Here is a 20,383-nt window from a genome sequence, read left to right as displayed (position 1 = left end):
CATTCATTGGAGAGGGAGCTGAGGTGCCTAACCCAGGCTTTGGGGATCCCAGTGATTTCCTAGGTCCCTACAAGCTAGGTGCTGTCAAGCTCAATATCAAAACACCTAAGTCCCTCTGGGAATCTATCCCCGGGTATCACCTCCCAGCAATAACTCTGAGTGATGCATGTTGCATTGTTTTCCTAACTGCAAGCTGTAACTAATGTGTTTATGGACATCCAGTGACCTTAACTTTTTGAGTCACAAGCAGGGAAAAAACTGATCTTGTAAAGAGTGCAGTGTATTGGAGATCATGGATTCTGGGGTCAATTCTCATCTCCAGCACAGAGTCACGGTGTTACCTTAATAGGTCACTTCAGGCCCAGTTTATAAAGATATTTAGGCACCTAGTGGGAATTTCAAAAGCATTTCAATGGCAATTAGGTGCCTAGGTGCTTTAGAAAACACCATGAGGTGCCTAAATACCTGCAAAATATCTGGCCCTGTGTGCCTCAGTTTACCCTTGAAAAATGAGGATGAAGGTGATAATAATATTCCCACTGCCGAGAGGTGATGGGAGGCTTAGAGCTTGTCTGCACTTGGAATGTCACAGTGGCACATTTGCAGTGCTGTAGCTGTGCTGCTGAAGTTCTTTGGTGTAGACATTACCTGCGCCAACCCTGAGAGGTGGGAGCTCTGTTGACGGAAGAATTCTTTCCTCGGCCTAGCAGTGTCTGCACGAGGACTCAGACTGGCTTAACTACGCCACTCAGGGGTGTGTTTATATACCTTAACTAATAATCATTCAAGTACATAAAAGGTTGTTACATGGAGGATGGAGAAAATTCTTAGCCTCTGAGGCCAGGACGAGAAGCAATGGACTTAAATTGCAGCAAGGGAGGTTCAGGTTGGACATTAGGAAAAACTTCCTAACTGTCAGGGTGGTTAAGCACTGGAATAAATTGCCTAGGGAGGTTGTGGAATCGCCATCACTGGAGACTTTTAAGAGCAGGATGGACAAACCCCTGTCAGGGATGGGTCTAGATAATACTTAGTCCTGCCATGAGTGCAGGGGACTGGACTAGACGACCTCTCGAGTTCCCTTCCAGTCCTATGATTCTGTGACTCTATATCAGGACAATATGACAGTATTTTTCAAAGTATAAAACACTTGATCAGATGAACTTGAAATTAAGTAGGGAAGATAGGAAGGGCACCAAGTGTTAGATATATAAGTGTTGCTAGCAGTGGTGCTGTAACCAGGTTGGTTCCAGGACATGAATGAGAGAAGGTGGGTGAGGCAATAGCTTGTATGGAACCAGCTTCAATGGAATAGATGAGCTCTGGAGCTAAAAAGAGCTCTTCTTTCAGGACTGGACAAAGTAATCAGAGTGTCCCAGCTAACGACAAGGTGGGACAGATTGATAAAGGTAAGGGGTTACCGTATTGCAGGAAACTAGTTAGAGTGAAGTGGACAATTAACACTTCTGCAGGCATTGGAGAAGAGGTTACAAACTGGGACACTCTGATTGCTTTTTCCAGACAAGAAGAAGAGTGCTGTGTAGCTGGAGAGCTCACCCACCTTGTATCTCTCATTTAAAAACAATCATTTGAAATAAAATCTGTTGCTTCTCATCAAAATTTGTAAAATTCTCACCCATCCTTAATCTGAATGCTGTTGATCATCTCAGGAATATTATTAACACCCAAGACTGTTTTACTGACATTTTATTTTTGCTTAGATTTTTGTTTAAAATCAAATGCTCCTTGCAAAACTCTCTTTGTTTGGTTTTTCTACTGGTGTTGCTCTGATACATGCTCCAAGGTGCTTTGTGCCAACGTTATGGTATAAGAACATAGACAGAGAGATGTTTGAAGTATAAGTTGTTTGGAGCCCAGTTCTTCCATTAGGAGGCACTCAAGTCCCCGATCCAGGCTTTGGAATGTTACCCGACTATAGTCTGGAAGGTCAGACCTCGGAGTAATCCACACTACACACAAGAGTACTGAAGGTCAATGGATCAGTGAAACACACCATCCAGTATTTTGGTGTGGTGAGATTTGAGCTTGGATTTGCATTTCATGGCTACTTCTGTGTAAATCTTCTATAAACACAAACACCTACTCCTAAGACCCACACCTCACAAACACAAGCACACTGCACGTAGATGCACAAACACACAAAACAAAACAATGAGAGACAAATCCCCAGCTGGGGAAAGTCAGTGGAGCTACAGAGATTTACTCCACTTGAGGATCGGCCCACGACGTGTGTTTGTGCATGTTTTTCACTTTCTGAAGGTATGCATTTTGATTTTCTTTGTACATATGCATTTGTGAGTGTGCATGATGGTGTGCTTGTACATTTGAGTGTGTTTGTGTATATATGTTATTTTGAGCATGTCTGTGCTGTGGGTGTTTACACATATGAAACAGAAAAAAACATTCCTTCACCCACTAACTTCCCTGGTCCTTCTTGCATGAACAGAGTGCAACAATACCCGAAGTCCAAAGGTGCAAACAATTCAATGTTTATTGGGGTGAACTTCCAGCAATCATGATTCCAGTTTCCTTCCTTAGTGTCCCCCTTCCCAGCTCTGACACCACAGAGCCTTACACCTGTGTCCCTGTTCCCATTCCTGCCCTTAGCGAAACATGATTCCAATTTCCTCAGCCCCATTCCCGGTTCCCATTTCCCCCACCCGCATGCCCACCCCCACCCCCCTACTTCCTGATTGACTGCAGACTATATAGTAAAACTTGAGTTCTGCTTTGCTATACCTTAACCAATCATGTTCCTGAAATTTAACTAACCAATCCTAACATATTGTAACAGGATTATGTAACCAATTATATCCCACCACCTTAATTAGTTTACACCCAGCAAAATTAATTATACAGCAGACAGGAACAATCACAGAACCAGACAGAGATTATACAGACAAACAACAGCAAAGTGGGAACTATAATGACAAAACAATACAGAAGTGAGGATTTCACATCCCAGCTTTTGAATTGAATTGAGTTCTTTCCAGACAGGATGCTATCAAACTAAGTTTCCTTTTACATTTTCTAGGCACTTCCCTTTCTCTGGAGGTGATAGGCACTATCAGGACAGGATTGTATTCCTAAGAGCCCAATAGCACCTTCTTTCAATGTGACTAGTTTGGAATGTGAGGATGTGACCGTTCACTTCCCAGCTTATGGGTGCCTCTGTTGCTTAGCCAAAGGCCTTAGCCTAAGAACTGTCACAGTAAGAGAAGGACCTTACACTGGCAGACAGTGATTTGATTCTTTCTTTTATACCTCTAGAACTAGCCAAGTGATAAGAATACACCTAAATTTTTAGAGTATAGGCCTTTACAGACAGACCTGAATATCTGTATCCTAACAAATATCCATGAAAGACATAAATACTCATATAAAATCATACCCAATTTTGTAATGTCCATTGAGATCAATGGATTAAAAGTGCTGTAAAAAACAAGTACTATTATTAAGCCAGAAATTTTTGATTTTCTAAAAAAAAAAAAAAAAATGGTTCATGTACTGGGTTAAACTTTCAACAATAGGGATAACTCACTGTGTCCTTAATTTTAATTTATGCCAAAATCACGGGTTTGAATGTTTAACACAAGCTATTGTATAATGTTAGTGGCTGGAACTAATGCTGGGGGATGAGTGAAAGTAGAGAAACAATATAGTTTTGGGGGGAAAAGGAGTTAATGAGACAATGAAAAATGAATGCATAAAGACAGGGAGAAATGAGGAATGCTGCGAGATAAAAGCCATAGGTTGGAAAAGCAAGGAGAGATTGAGGCTGAATGAAAAATTTAAAGTGAGCGAGACGGAGAGTAACATCTACTTTGAAAGTTTAGTGTCCATGGTACTAGAGTATAGACAGGACCCAGCTATCATTGTAGAAAGGAGATTCTTTCCTGAGGATGTTGGAAACAGATAGATGTTGTGGTTCTCTAGTCCCCAGACTATCACAAAAAATCTTCATCTGCTCCCTTTTTCCCAGGCTCCCCTAAAAGCAAGGCAGATTTTGTCACACTTTCAAAGCCATCATTTTTGACTCGGTTTAAATTAATGCATAACAAGTTCACCCAGTATTTATTAAAACCCCCTAGCAATAACAGGAACTGTAGGTAAAATGGGAGCTTTTGAAAACATTACCATACATAATTACAAAAGAAACCATTAGTTCATTGATAGTATCTAACAGTTTTATGGCTAATTTTTGCTACTATTGATTTCAAAGGACTTTAGAAATGTAGTGTTCTTATCATTTTCCTGTTTTACATATGGAGTGGGGAAAGTGGAGGTTACATGGATTTTTGAAGCTTCAAGAGACATTTGTGACATCCGGCACATCACAAGTCCTGGAATTCCACCCAATAATTCCTGCATCTAGTCCAAAAAATGTGTTGCTGTGGTAGAGCATATCATTCAGAGAGACACCCAGTCTTGATTGCAGGTTTTACAGTGCTGGGGAATCAACCAACTCATCTGTCAAATTGCCCCACTGTTTAATTGTCCCCGGTGTTAAAGGTAAAAGGCCAGTATTTCAAAGAATGGCCACCAAACGGCAGTGGCATCACTCAGAGCAGATGAAACCTCTCACCATGACTAAAGGTGGTAGAACCAGTCTCACAACTTGTGAGGTTCATGGGACTGGTAAGTTCACACATCCCTATTTATTTTTGCCATGATCTCCATGCTGTGAATGGTACTCCATAAAAAAATCAAATCAAATTCATTCTTCCGTCTCTCTTCTTGATCACTTACAACAAAAAAATTGACATGCACAAATAATAGTGGCAAGAACTTACTATGCTTTATCTATGTAGCATTCATGCAGGGTTCATGCACTTGGCAACATTCAGGGCACACCCTGACTGTTGTGTAGGAGCAGTGCACACACGGCTCCTCTCAAGGGCATGAACCTTGGAAACTCGCCCAGATGACATGAACCGTGGGAAGCCTCCCAGGACTGGGCTCAAGGCCCGAGAGCAAGGAATGCGGTAGATAGAAATTGATAAATAAGAAAGTTAAATAAAGCCAGTGTATTCCTTTTATCTGTTGGAGTATGTAATGTGCAGGAGGAGAAAAGGAATAAAAGAGAGGGTGGAAAGCTGACAAGGCAGACCAGCCTGCTTGCTTGCTTAAAGCCTTGTTCTGTCTTGTATTTGGACTGCAACAACTGGTGCCCAAACGTGGGGCCCTCAGCACTCACCTCGCCCGGCAAGGGTTTCAGACGCATCACTCATCCGCTTCACGGATCCCGGTGAGTATTTTTCGTTGTGGTAAGTATAGGAAGCTCCCTCTCTGCTTTGCAAGTGCAACACCGCAGTGAGCTACAGTATTTGCTGCGTAAGGCTCAGCACGACTGCCCCACTCGAGAACTCACTCTCCTGCTACAGGAGGTGAGTGCTCAATGCCCGTGGTACCCTGAAGCCAGAACCCTTAAGCTAGCGGACTGGGAGCGGTTGGGCCAGACATTGCACAAAGAGCCTCGGGCACCCGTGCAGGCTTTACATGCCTGGCACCTCTGCCGTGACGCGATACAGCGTGTCGCCTCGGAAAGGCCCTCCCTCATGCCAATAGAGAGGCTGGTGATCTCGCCACTCCCATCCGCTCCTGCAGCCATCCCCCCTCCTGGCGATGCGACACAGCGTGTCGCTTCGGAAAGACCCTCTCCTGCGCCAATAGAGGGGCTGCTGATCTTGCCACCCCTGTCCGCTCCTGCAGCCATCCCTCCCCCTGCTTCACCCCCAGTGCCTCAATTACTGCCGCCTCCTTACTACGAAGGGAAATGTGCTGGTGGTGTGGAAGAGGTGAACCTCTCCATGACCCTTGGGCGTATGCAGCGACAGCAGATCCAGGAGCTGTGCACTAGCTACGCGCCAACGTTCTCAGCCACCCCAGGACTGACTGAGCGGGCATACCACTCCATTGACACAGGTAATGCTCACCCAATTAGGGTCCAACCTTACCGGGTGTCTCCTCAAGCTAAAACTGCTATAGAACGGGAGATCCAGGATATGTTACAGATGGGTGTAATCCGCCCCTCTGAAAGTGCATGGGCATCTCCAGTGGTTCTAGTTCCCAAACCAGATGGGGAAATACGTTTTTGCGTGGACTACCGTAAGCTAAATGCTGTAACTCGCCCAGACAACTATCCAATGCCACGCACAGATGAACTATTAGAGAAACTGGGACGGGCCCAGTTCATCTCTACCTTGGACTTAACCAAGGAGTACTGGCAGGTACCGCTAGATGAATCTGCCAAGGAAAGGTCAGCCTTCATCACACATCTCGGGCTGTATGAATTTAATGTACTCCCTTTCGGGCTGCGATATGCACCCGCCACTTTCCAAAGACTTGTAGATGGTCTCCTAGCGGGATTAGGAGAATATGCAGTCGCCTACCTTGACGACGTAGCCATATTTTCGGATTCCTGGGCAGACCACCTGGAACATCTACAAAAAGTCCTTGAGCGCATAAGGGAGGCAGGACTAACTGTTAAGGCTAAGAAGTGTCAAATAGGCCTAAACAGAGTGACTTACCTTGGACACCAGGTGGGTCAAGGAACTATCAGCCCCCTACAGGCCAAAGTGGATGCTATCCAAAAGTGGCCTGTCCCAAAGTCAAAGAAACAGGTTCAATCCTTCTTAGGCTTGGCCGGTTATTACAGACGATTTGTACCGCACTACAGCCAAATCGCTGCCCCACTGACAGACCTAACTAAAACGAAACAGCCAAATGTTGTTCAGTGGACCGAAAAGTGTCAGAAGGCCTTTAACAAGCTTAAAGCGACACTCATGTCTGACCCTGTACTAAGGGCCCCAGACTTTGACAAACCGTTCCTAGTAACCACAGATGCGTCCGAGCGTGGTGTGGGAGCAGTTTTAATGCAGAAAGGACCTGATCAAGAATTCCACCCTGTAGTGTTTCTCAGCAAAAAACTGTCTGAGAGGGAAAGCAACTGGTCAGTCACTGAAAAAGAATGTTATGCCATTGTCTATGCTCTGGAAAAGCTACGCCCATATGTTTGGGGACGGCGTTTCCACCTGCAAACTGACCATGTGGATAAATTGGAGAGAGTCCAGCGAAGGGCAACAAAAATGATTAGGGGACTGGAACACATGAGTTATGAGGAGAGGCTGAGGGAGCTGGGATTGTTTAGCCTGCAGAAGAGAAGAATGAGGGGGGATTTGATAGCTGCTTTCAACTACCTGAAAGGGGGTTCCAAAGAGGATGGCTCTAGACTGTTCTCAATGGTAGCAGATGACAGAACGAGGAGTAATGGTCTCAAGTTGCAGTGGGGGAGGTTTAGATTGGATATTAGGAAAAACTTTTTCACTAAGAGGGTAGTGAAACACTGGAATGCGTTACCTAGGGAGGTGGTAGAATCTCCTTCCTTAGAGGTTTTTAAGGTCAGGCTTGACAAAGCCCTGGCTGGGATTATTTAACTGGGAATTGGTCCTGCTTTGAGCAGGGGGTTGGACTAGATGACCTTCTGGGGTCCCTTCCAACCCTGATATTCTATGATTCTATGATTCTATGCTGCACTGAAGTGGCTTCACACCGTCAAGGAAACTAACAAAAAACTTCTTCGGTGGAGTTTAGCTCTCCAAGATTTTGATTTCGACATCCAACACATCTCAGGAGCTTCTAACAAAGTGGCTGATGCACTCTCCTGTGAAAGTTTCCCAGAATCAACTGGTTAAAATCGTCCTTGAGATGTGGAAAATATTGTTAGTCTTTATGTACTTGGTAGTATATTTAGAGATGCATGTGTCTTATTAACTCTGTTTTTCCTAGAGCTCCAGGAAGAAATCCCAGCCAGTGTTTCACCCTAGCTGAGATTTGGGGGGCGTGTCATAAATATAAAGGGAAGGGTAAACCCCTTTGAAATCCCTCCTGGCCAGGGGAAAGCTCCTCTCACCTGTAAAGGGTTAAGAAGCTAAAGGTAACCTCGCTGGCACCTGACCAAAATGACCAATGAGGAGACAAGATACTTTCAAAAGCTGGGAGGAGGGAGAGAAACAAAGGGTCTGTGTCTGTCTGTGTGCTGGGTCTTTGCCGGGGATAGACCAGGAATGGAGTCTTAGAACTTTTAGTAAGTAATCTAGCTAGGTACGTGTTAGATTATGATTTCTTTAAATGGCTGAGAAAAGAATTGTGCTGAATAGAATAACTATTTCTGTCTGTGTATCTTTTTTGTAACTTAAGGTTTTGCCTAGAGGAGTTCTCTATGTTTTTGAATCTAATTACCCTGTAAGATATCTACCATCCTGATTTTACAGGGGGGATTTCTTCATTTCTATTTACTTCTATTTTTATTAAAAGTCTTCTTGTAAAAAAACTGAATGCTTTTTCATTGTTCTCAGATCCAAGGGTTTGGGTCTGTGGTCACCTATGCAAATTGGTGAGGCTTTTTATCCAACATTTCCCAGGAAAGGGGGGGTGCAAGTGTTGGGAGGATTGTTCATTGTTCTTAAGATCCAAGGGTCTGGGTCTGTAGTCACCTAGGCAAATTGGTGAGGCTTTTTACCAAACCTTGTCCAGGAAGTGGGGTGCAAGGTTTTGGGAAGTATTTTGGGGGGAAGGATGCATCCAAACAGCTCTTTCCCAGTAACCAGTATTAGTTTGGTGGTGGTAGCGGCCAGTCCAAGGACAACGGGTAGAATATTTTGTACCTTGGGGAAGTTTTGACCTAAGCTGGTAAAGATAAGCTTAGGAGGTTTTTCATGCAGGTCCCCACATCTGTACCCTAGAGTTCAGAGTGGGGGAGGAACCTTGACACCAACTGAAACTGCTAAAAATTGGAAAAACAAACTTAAGGCATGTTGCCCCAGGCATGGGCCAAAAAAAAAGTTGGAAGAATCAGAAAAAAAAATCTGACATTATTTATTAGGGGGTAATTATCTCAAGAACCCCTTGTTTAAGTGACCTCACATCTGGATCACTAACCCTACACTGGCCATCTATGAAGCAAAGCGATTTTCAAGACAATCTGAGTAAGCATGCAGGTAATCTGTTAAACTGCAAGTGTCTCCACTTTAAGTCTACCACAGCTGCCACTCTACTAGAGTATATAGATCCTACATTTTCAGTCTGGTTTCACGTGCCTCTTTGTTTTGGGTGCCGAACTTGAGGCACATTTTCAGAAAGTTATTAATGGCCATCCTCTGAAAACCAAGACACTTTAATGGGTCTCAAGCAGAATACCCAGAAATTAAGGCACTGAAAATTACTGGTCAGGTTTGAAACGGTCTGTTGTGTATTGCTCAATCTCTGTTACAGTGGTACAAGGAGGCATGCTAGAGGAGAGAGGTCTAGGGCCATGGGAGTTTGTAATGGAATGAAGAGACACAGGAATGTTTTTCTCAGGGCCTCTCTCACATCCTTGTGCCGCAGTGTGTATATTATCAGATTCAGCAGTGGTGTTATCACAGAATAAAAAACAGACACCACTTTACTGACATCAGATTCATACTTCCCTGCAGGGTGGACATACATGAAAATGAGCGTCCCAAAATATATGGTGACCCCTGAGAGGTGCGAGGCTCAGGTGGAAAATGTCTTCTTGTGGGCGATGGCTGATGACATCATAGAATCAAAGAATCATAGAATATCAGGGTTGAAAGGAATCTCAGGAGGTCATCTAGTCCAACCACCAGTATGGTGGCTGTGATTTGGAAGTAAGAGGCCATGGTGAAGAGGATGGCAGACATTACAATGACAGTGCTGAAGGCACAGCCTACTGCCTCGATGGTGTAGGTGTCTGTGCACGAGAGCTTAAAGAGCTGATCAGTGTCATAGAAGAAATGGTTCATCCTGTTGGGGGTGCAGAAGGAAATCCTGGCTAGCATGAAGTATGGGAAAGTGGGGCAGGCAAACCCCATGAGCCAACATGCCATGGCCAAGTTCTAGCAAATCCTAGGGTTGCAGATGGTGGAGTAATGCAGTGGGTTGCAGATGGCCAAGTATCTATCATAAGCCATGACTGTCAGGAGGAACAGCTCAATGCCAGCAAAGGAGAAGTAGAAGTAAAAGAAATTAGATAGTCCTCTTATCTGCTAAGAAGTTGGCCAACATCTTGGGCACTGTGACAGTGATGTACCAGACCTTCACCTGTGGGAGGTTGCAGATGAAGAAGGACATGGCGGTGTGGAGGCCGGAGTCCATCAGGACAATGAGGATGATGAACAGGTTACCCATGAGTGAGAAGATGTAAATGATTCGGAACAGCATGAAGAGCAAGACTTGGAACTGCGGCAGGCTGGTGAACTTCAGGAAGATGAACTCAGTGACCACTGTCTGGTTCTCCCTCGCCATGGGACTGACTGGATAAACCTTCATTAATAGTTTTGTAAATAAACAGGCATATCAGCTACTCCATAACCAAGTGGCCAAAAGCATATGAGTTATATCAAGGATGACTTAATTATTAGGAATATTTAGCTAGCTGGCTGGCTAGCTAGTCAATATCTTTCATTAAAAACCCTTTTTGATGAAAAATGGCTTTTTCATCAAAATGAAATTTCTTTAGGAAATGTGTATTTTTTATTAAAAATTCCAGATATTAAAGAAAAAATTAAAAACCCGTAACTGGAAAAAAATGTTCTCAGGTATTCTTTCTTTCTTTCTTTCTTTCTTTCTTTCTTTCTTTCTTTCTTTCTTTCTTCTGAAAAAAATATTTTGAGGAAATGAATGCTTTGCTGTATTCCATCAAAGTTTTCCACAGTAACTAAACTATTTCTTGACCAGTTCCATAACCTCTATCTCTCACTGTCTCTCTCTTCATCATTAAATTTCTAATGTCTTTGGTATCAATGCTAAGGAGACAGCTCTTGTATTTTTGAGATACTAAGAACTGAACATTTTATCTCCATAGCCAGTTTTTCCTAATAACTTTATTTCTGAGATTGTATTGTACTGGATATGTCCATGCCATGCATTCGTCTTTCTGTTTAACTGTTCGAGAAGTGATCTGTGTATTCCATTCTCTGTCTATGAAATAAACCCACTACAAGAATTTGAAAGCGCTATACATTTATAACAGTCATTGAAATTTAAATTACTATGGGTTATATTGTACCATCAGCCTTGAAGTAGAATTCTCTACTTAAGTTGAGTTCTACTGAAAATCTGATAGTATGGAATTCACCTAGAAGGGTAAGAAGAAACAGTCATAGGCAGTATGCAAACTTACTCACAATAAAGCTCTTCAGAGATCAGATGAGTGACTGAAATAAACTAACACTTTCATTCCCAGAATCCTGGCCATCAAGGAATTTTAAAATGCAATCCTGTGTTATAGAAGTTGTTTATAGAGCCAACATTAACATTGCTTGGGAAACTGTGTTATACTGGAGGTCAGACTAGATGGTCACAATGGCCTTTGGAATCTATGACTCCATGTACCTGGGCCGGGGAATGATCCAATGAGCAGACCAAATTCGGGGATGAAAACTGGCTTCGTGCCACCTGAGGCATGTTGCACATATGCTAAGAAGAAGACACCCAGACTGTAAGTTTTCTCAGGCATGGGAGCTAGATTCCCAAAGGGATTTAGACACCTAACAGCCACTTTCACTGAAATTCAAAAAAGACCTGGTTTGAAACCCCTGAACACTGTAGGCACCCAAACTCACATAGCACCTCACTTTCCACTGTAAAGACTCCCTATATTTCTGCCTGTAGTTATGTGCATGCTTGAACTCCATACAAACTGACCAGGAGGGAGAGGTCATTTCTGGTGACCTTTTGCCCAGAGGTTAGTGAGCTCACTTGCACATGGGAGATGCCTGGTTGAAGACCCACCTCTGCCTTAGGGGGAGAAGGGATTTGAAGAGGGATGTGGCGTCTCTCAGGTAACAACATCCATACTGGGTCAGACCAAAAGTCCATCTAGCCCAGTATCCTGTCTTCTGACAGCGGCCAATGCTAGGTGCCACAAAATAAGAAAGACGGCCCCAGTGAGATTTGAATTCACAACCCTTGGTTTACAAGACCAGTGCTCTAAGCCCTGAGCTAGGGGACTTGGAAAACTAGCTTCTGTTGATGGATTTGAAAAGCCATAGTCTTCCAAAAATCAAATCAATCCCTCTTTCTGGGGAACATCTGGAGTCAATGGGATTCATTCTCATCTCATGCACCCTGGTGTAAATCAGGAGTGATTGCATTGGAGTCACTAGGGCTTATTCCTTTCCCTCTGACCCCAATGGAAATCAGAACTCCACTGGAGCGAATGGAGCTGATTCTCTTCTCATTCACCCTTGTGTAAATCAGGAGTGACTCCTAGGGCTGGCTGAAGTTTTTTAACAAACATTTTTCCAGCAAAAATAGTTTTATAGATTTTTTTTCACGAAAGATTGAATATTACAGCATTTTTAAGGAGAAAAAAATAAAACAACATAAAACAAGGGTACTTTTGTTTGTTTGTTTGTTTGTTAAGCCTGCCAAAAGAAAGTGTTTTCTTTGGGTTTTGAAAACAGAATAAAATGAGGGTTTTGATTTTTGGTTTTCAGAATTTTTTTTTTTTTCACTCTCTCCTCCTCTTTTCCACTGAAAATGTGGGAAAATAAAGAAGGCAGACAAAGTATATGTCAGAAGGAGTTGATTTTTTTTCACCATTTTCCCTACATTTTTTTCTTTCAGTTTTCTTCTTTTTTCCTCTTTTACCAAGGAGAGAAAGCGCTGCGGGGAAATCTGAAAACAGAAATATGTTTGTTTGTTTTTCAAAACAGAAACAAACAAAAAAATGAAAATTGCAATTTGAAATAAAAAATATTCATCTCATGCCATTTTTTCTGGTGGTGGTCTAAAATACAATTTTTTCAAACAATTTTTTGAATACAATTATTTGTAATATTTGGTGGAAATAAAATAAGATTTTTCAACCATCTCGAATAACTCCACTGGAGTCAGTGGAGTTTCACGTGTGTAAAATAACAGTAAGTGTGAAGATCAGGGTTAGAAGGGATGTTTGCAGTGACATTTATGGACCCCGCAACACATACCCTGGGAGCAATGTGCGGCTGGATGCATAGAAAAAGAAGCCTGGAGCGAGATCTGCTTTGTCTTAAGCAATGATCTTGTTAGAGCAATGATCTAATTAGCTTTGCCCCACACCACTAGCCCTACACTGGAGATGGATTAGAAGTTGCCTGCCAGTATACATGTCCTTTCTTGAAGGTCTTTTTACACTGCTATTGAGGGTGTCATTTTGCAGTTCCAGAAGGCACCCCAGAATTAGCTTTCATTTAGCTACCACTCTAAAAATACCAGTACAGTTCTGGTGGCATAAGCTTCAATATGGTTTAGTAAGATGAGTGCGTACACAGGTTGGGTACTGAAGGTGGCCTTCAGGAGGTTCCTATTTCAATCACTGGTATAACACCCAAAATAGCATTTATCACCCCAGGGGGGATTTGAACTGCTCTGATCTTCAGGTGCTCAGTAGAGATTCCTCTGCTCAGAGAAAACATGTAAGCTCCTTGTCAGTCTACTTTATCTGACCCCCCATCTGCGCAGTCCACAGAGGCTGAGAAAGTGTTATATGTTTTGGCTAGAAGCTAGTGGCTCGCTAGCTCAAGGTGTAATGACTTAGGCATTCCTCTGTGGAAGTCTTAAATTCCCTCTTTGCTGGTGGGCAAGAGGGGGGCTGAGTGACCAAGTGCAGGCACCCTGAACTCTGATCACTCCGATGTTAATTAGTTCCCGTAGAGACGGGGGTAATTAGACAATCAGGCTGGCTGGGATAAGGATTGAATTATCTCATCAGTGAAAGGCTGACAAAAAGGCAGAAAGTCCCAAAAGGGAGGAGATAGAGGGGACCAGGGCTAGCTGAGCTCGGTTACATGGAGGCCTCAAGGGGGGAGGCTTTGGTTCCCCTCCGGTCTTGGGGAGAGGGCCCGTGGGTGCTGCAGATAGATTGTTGCATGGTTGTTGTGGAAATGTTGGAGGGAACTTAAAATCAGAGGGTACAGTGAAGGCACAACCAGTGGAGTCTGTGCAGTTTCTGCAGGGAAGAAGGTGGGAGAGAAGCCAAGCCTCATGACAGACTGACCCACAAACAATACTGCTTTGCATGGTCTCCTGTGACATTGCACCCTATATTTGTCATAGTAATATTATTAAGATATGATTATGACATAATTATGATGCATTTTGTACAAGATAAGACATGTGAGGTGTCATTGGAAAAGTTATGAGTTGTTGAATATGATTATCCTATTTGTATGCATGTATCATTTTTGTATCTGAAGTTATAAATACTGACTATGTATCTGTACTTCAAATGTACTTACACCTGGGTAATGGCCACTAGAGAAGATGCTTTCAGTCTAGATAGCTGGTTGGGAAGGGCCTATTCAGGGTAATGAGCCATTAGAGAAAACAATAGGCCTTAGGAGAAGCTTATCTCCTACCAGGTGAGCCTTCCTGAGAACACTCCAGACAGCCTGTAACTGTAATGGCTGCTATTACTCCACAAGAACATGTGACCAGGCCACATGACTCTGGACTCCATCTTGGGATGTCAGTATTTTTCCACAAACTGGTCTTAAGACCAAGTTTTGAAGGAAAGGGTTCTTGCCATATGCAAAAGCTAAATAAGGCAGGAAGTGACATCATCTCTTGTTCTTCACTCCCCACACAACAGTACTCCTGAAAATACTTGAGGAACAAAAACTTAACTGGGGAAGTGCTGGACCCAGGCTGAAGGGATTTCTAGCCTGTGTATGAAACACCTGGGCATTCCAAGCTGTAAAAGAAAAGGACCTAGGGGTTACAGTGAACGAGAAGCTGGATATGAGTCAACAGTGTGCCCTTGTTGCCAAGAAGGCTAACAGCATTTTGGGCTGTATAAGTAGGAGTATTGCCAACAGATCGAGGGACGTGATCATTCCCCTCTATTCGATATTGATGAGGCCTCATCTGGAGTACTGTGTCCAGTTTTGGGCCCTGTCAAGGTTCCTTCCCCACTCTGAACTCTAGGGTACAGATCTGGGGACCTGCATGAAAACCTACTAAGCTTACTTTTACCAGCTTAGGTTAAAACTTCTCCAAGGTACAAACTATTTTACCCTTTGCCCTTGGACTTCCACTGCCACCACCAAACATTTATCTGGGTTTATTTTTATTAGGAAAGCATTGTTTGGAAACGTCTTTCCCCCCAAAATCCTCCCAACCCTTGCACCCCACTTCCTGGGGAACGTTTGGTAAAAATCCTCACCAATGTGCATAGGTGACCACAGACCCAAACCCTTGGATCTTAAGAACAATGAAAAAGCATTCAGTTTCTTGAAAAGAAGGATTTTAATAGAAGAAGTAAAAAAGAATGACCTCTGTAAAATCAGGATGGTAAATACCTTACAGGGTAATTAGATTAAAAAAACAGAGAATCACTCTAGGCAAAACCTTAAGTTACAAAAAGACACACAGACAGGAATATCCATTCTATTCAGCACAGCTTAATTTCTCAGCCATTTAAAGAAATCATAATCTAACGCATGTTAGGGGGCTTATTCCTTCACCCACTTACTTCCCTGGTCCTTCTCGCATGAACAGAGAGCAACAATACCCGAAGTCCAAAGGTGCAAACAATTCGATGTTTATTGGGGTGAACTTCCAGCAAGCATGATTCCAGTTTCCTTCCTTAGTATCCTACTTCCCAGCTCTGACACCACAAAGCCTTACACCTGTGTCCCTGTTCCCATTCCTGCCCTTAGCCAAACATGATTCCAACTTCCTTACTCCCATTCCCTGTTCCCATTTCCCCCTTTAGCAAAACATGATTCCAATTTTCTTACCCCCATTCCCTGTTCCCATCTCCCCCTTTAGCAAAACATGATTCCAATTTTCTTACCCCCATTCCCTGTTCCCATCTCACACACCCACATGCCCACCCACACCCCGTCACTTCCTCATTGACTACAGATTATATAGTAAAACTTGAGTTCTGCTTAGCTATACCTTAACCAATCATTTTCCTGAAATTTAACTAACCAATCCTAACATATTGTAACATGATTATGTAACCAATTATATCCCACCACCTCAATTAGTTTACACCAAGCAAAATTAATTATACAGCAGACAGGAACAATCACAGAACCAGACAGAGATTATACAGACAAACAACAGCAAAGTGGGAACTATAATGACAAAACAACACAGAAGTGAGGATTTCACATCCCAGCTATTGATAAGTGAGTTCTTTCCAGACAGGATGCTATCAAACTAAGTTTCCTTTTACATTTTCTAGGCACTTCCCTTTCTCTGGAGGTGATAGGAATACAATCCTGTCCTGATAGTGCCTAAAAGCCCAATAGCACCTTATTTCAATGTGACTAGTTTGGAATGTGAGGATGTGACCGTTCGCTTCCCAGCTTATGGCTGCCTCTGCTGCTTAGCCAAAGGCCTTAGCCTAAGAACAGGGCCTCAGACTGTCACAGTAAGAGAAGGCCCTTACACCAGCAGACAGTGATCTTGATTCTTTCTTTTATACCTCTATCACTAGCCAAGTGATAAGAATACACCTAAATTCTTAGAGTACAGGCCTTTGCAGACAGGCCTGAATATCTATATCCTAACACTCCACCCCTTTTTTTTTCTTTTTCTTTTGGGATCCTCCTGCCCAGGTATCCCTGGAAAAGCATAGGACATATGGCGACACATTTCCTGATAGGGCCAGGCATCAAGGTGGAAGGTGTCGATATTCCATTTGTCCCACTGCCCCTTGTGTAGTATAGTGCCCTGCACCTTCTCTCATACGGGCATACCACACCTATTCCAATTAGTGTTCCAGACTTCCCATTAGAGTGGGCCTGAGAAGGTTGGGTCCGGGTTGTCTAGTACACTGCAGGGTTTGGAGGGCTTATTACATTCCTAATAGGTTATCTCCCTATGCAACGTAACACAAGTACAGTTAACAATACAAAATCCACAGCAACACCGAGTCCTGACCACTGCAGTATGGTCCAACATCCAAGACACCCCCAAAATACTGCCTCTCCTCCTTCGATGGGGTCACGATCTTGTGTCCAGTTGCTGGCAGTTGCAACAAGCTGCTCCTTCAAGTTTTGTATGCTTTTGTCCATATCACAAGTCCATTGAATGTTCACAGAGAAATGGGATATTGTCCAAACCAGCCCGACCACTTGGTATGGAATCAGGCAGTAAGCCCTGGCTTATTCACAGCAATAAGATTCACAGATCCATTTGTGCACCAAAGTCCATATAGCAGCATGTAGATGGGTATAGTTTGGTTATGGGCTGGTGTAATTGTGCCCCCAGTAATATGTACATTCCCAGCAAAACACCTTATACACAGTACACCCAATTGTCCACCCCTTGCATAGGCCATTGATCCCGCTCCTCTATAGTCATAAGAGAGGGGCACATCCAAACATCTTCTATTAATTTACACTATTTTACACACACCCCCATTGATTTCCCAGTGAGCTCCTCCCCTTTTCATTATTTCCATAGGGCTTGTGGGGGCCACCTTAGTTGCCATTCCATTTCCAGGTACCACGGTAGCTATTACACAGGTGCTGGCCTCCTAGTTGAGAATTTGCATTCCCATACACATCTTCCCCCACAAGGCCAGCCTTTGGAAGCCATCCCCCACCCACATCATGAGGTTTTCTGTTCATTAAAACACAACAATGCTAGCAACAAGACAAACACCACAGACAAACAACACAAAACATAGATCCATGGTATTCTGGGTTATTTTCCCCGCTGGCGCCAGCTTGCTTGTAGAGTGTCTGAAAAACAAAAGAAACAATTTCCTTCCCCATGGTGGGGACAGATTATTGCTTAATAATAACACCACTTTCTTTTACAAATGTCCTTGCTACTTGCAGGAAAAACAGAAGAATTACCTCCAGACTGTCTTTATTTTGTTCTATAGTCAGGCTAGTGAATTACCTCACTCACTGGTCATTTATGAAATTCATGAGATGGTGTACCTCAGTTTCCCCTCTTGTACAACAGACCAAGTTTGCAATAGTTTCTCTGCTGTACCAAGCTTTAAGTTTATTCTCAGGTAATAGCTGAGACACAGCTTCAGATTTTAGCACTGTACACACACACACACACACACCCCTTAAGGTTAACCTGTCCCCCTTATTTTCAGGCTTAACTTGTGTCATAAATATAAAGGGAAGGGTAAACCCCTTTGAAATCCCTCCTGGCCAGGGGAAAGCTCCTCTCACCTGTAAAGGGTTAAGAAGCTAAAGGTAACCTCGCTGGCACCTGACCAAAATGACCAATGAGGAGACAAGATACTTTCAAAAGCTGGGAGGAGGGAGAGAAACAAAGGGTTTGTGGGTCTGTCTGTAGTCGTCTTGGCCGGGGACAGAACAGGAATGGAGTCTTAGAACTTTTAGTAAGTAATCTAGCTAGGTATGTGTTAGATTATGATTTCTTTAAATGGCTGAGAAAAGAATTGTGCTGAATAGAATAACTATTTCTGTCTGTGTATCTTTTTTGTAACTTAAGGTTTTGCCTAGAGGGGTTCTCTATGTTTTTGAATCTAATTACCCTGTAAGATATATACCATCCTGATTTTACAGGGGGGATTTCTTTATTTCTATTTACTTCTATTTTTTATTAAAAGTCTTCTTGTAAAACACTGAATGCTTTTTCATTGTTCTCAGATCCAAGGGTTTGGGTCTGTGGTCACCTATGCAAATTGGTGAGGCTTTTTATCCAACATTTCCCAGGAAAGGGGGAGTGCAAGTGTTGGGAGGATTGTTCATTGTTCTTAAGATCCAAAGGTCTGGGTCTGTAGTCACCTAGGCAAATTGGTGAGGCTTTTTACCAAACCTTGTCCAGGAAGTGGGGTGCAAGGTTTTGGGAAGTATTTTGGGGGGAAGGACGCGTCCAAACAGCTCTTCCCCAGTAACCAGTATTAGTTTGGTGGTGGTAGCGGCCATTCCAAGGATAACGGGGGTAATATTTGTTACCTTGGGGAAGTTTTGACCTAAGCTGGTAAAGATAAGCTTAGGAGGTTTTTCATGCAGGTCCCCACATCTGTACCCTAGAGTTCAGAGTGGGGGAGGAACCTTGACATGGTGGCACAGTGGTGGGATTAACCTGAAATCATTTTGAGATCCAGTTGAGATTTTTTGAACTAGAAATACAGATTTTAAAAAGGAATTTTTAGGAAGTCCAGAAGGCAGCTTTGAAACTGAAAGCAGCTTGGTTTCTCTCTGCTTTGTGGCCAAGCAGAGACAAAAGGGGATTATCTTGTGAATTGCAGGTTTTCTTTGCCTAGAGGTTCTCCAGCAACCCACCTCGCCCCGGTGACCCGTCAGCTGGACGATGTTTTAAATGTAACGAGCTGGGGCATGTAAAGGCCAACTGCCCCAAGAACCCCAACAGGTTACAGTTCATTGCACCGGAATCACACCAGAGGTCCACAGGCCCAGATACCTCCCAGATACCCTTGGAGCGGAGGGAAACTGTGAGTGTGGGTGGGAAGAAGGTCACCGCGTGGAGGGACACCGGAGCACAAGTGTCAGCTATCCATGCTTCCTTAGTGGACCCCAATTTAATCAACCCAGAGATCCAAGTGACGATTCAACCCTTCAAGTCCAACTCTTTCAATTTGCCTACAGCCAAGTTGCCTGTCCAGTACAAGGGCTGGTCAGGAATGTGGACTTTTGCAGTCTATGATGATTATCCCATCTCCATGCTGTTGGGGGAAGACTTGGCCAATCATGTGAAGCAGGCCAAGAGGGTGGGAATGGTCACCCGCAACCAGGCTAAACAAGCCGTGAGGCCTAGCTCTGTTCCGGAAACTTCTATCAGGACCCAGTCAGAGGTGATGGACCTGGACCCCAGGCCAATGTCTGCAACAGCAGTAGTGGATCCAGTCCCAGAGACCCAGACGGAACCAGTCCCAGAACCGGAACCAGCCAAACAACCAACACCAGACCCCGTGCCAGCACTGAATCCAGTACTTGCAACCTCAACACCAGAGGGCCCCACCGAACCTGAACTGGCAGCAGCCGATAACCCTACACAAGAGGCTCAGCCGGAGCCTGAATCCCCACATAGTGCACCAGCGGAGAGCGGTTCACAGTCAACAGAAACAGCTCCATCCCCTATATCGCTTCCAGAGGGACCAAGCCTATGTCCCCAATCCAATGAGGAACTGATGTCTCCAGCATCAAGGGAACAGTTCCAGACCGAACAGGAAGCAGATGAAAGCCTCCAGAGAGCTTGGACGGCGGCACGGAGCAACCCACCGCCTCTCAGCTCTTCTAATCGATCCAGGTTTGTTGTAGAAAGAGGACTTTTATACAAGGAAACTCTTTCTGGGGGACACCAGGAAGACTGGCATCCTCAGAGACAGTTGGTAGTTCCAACT

The 20,383-nt window shown here is 43.7% G+C and overlaps 1 protein-coding gene across 1 annotated transcript in view; it reads right to left on the bottom strand.

The window, feature by feature from the left end:
• Positions 1-20,383, bottom strand: part of LOC311529854 (olfactory receptor 226-like) — a gene marked incomplete at both ends in the record, with an annotated part of 83,379 nt that overhangs the window by 32,108 nt on the left and 30,888 nt on the right. The gene's annotated exons all lie outside the window — the stretch shown is intronic.

Source organism: Lepidochelys olivacea (genome assembly GCF_965140295.1).
Source record: "Lepidochelys olivacea isolate rLepOli2 genome assembly, chromosome: 13".
Classification (NCBI taxonomy): Eukaryota; Metazoa; Chordata; order Testudines; family Cheloniidae; genus Lepidochelys; species Lepidochelys olivacea.
Note: the sequence above shows the minus strand (reverse complement) of the source record. Positions and strands in the feature narration are given on the sequence as shown.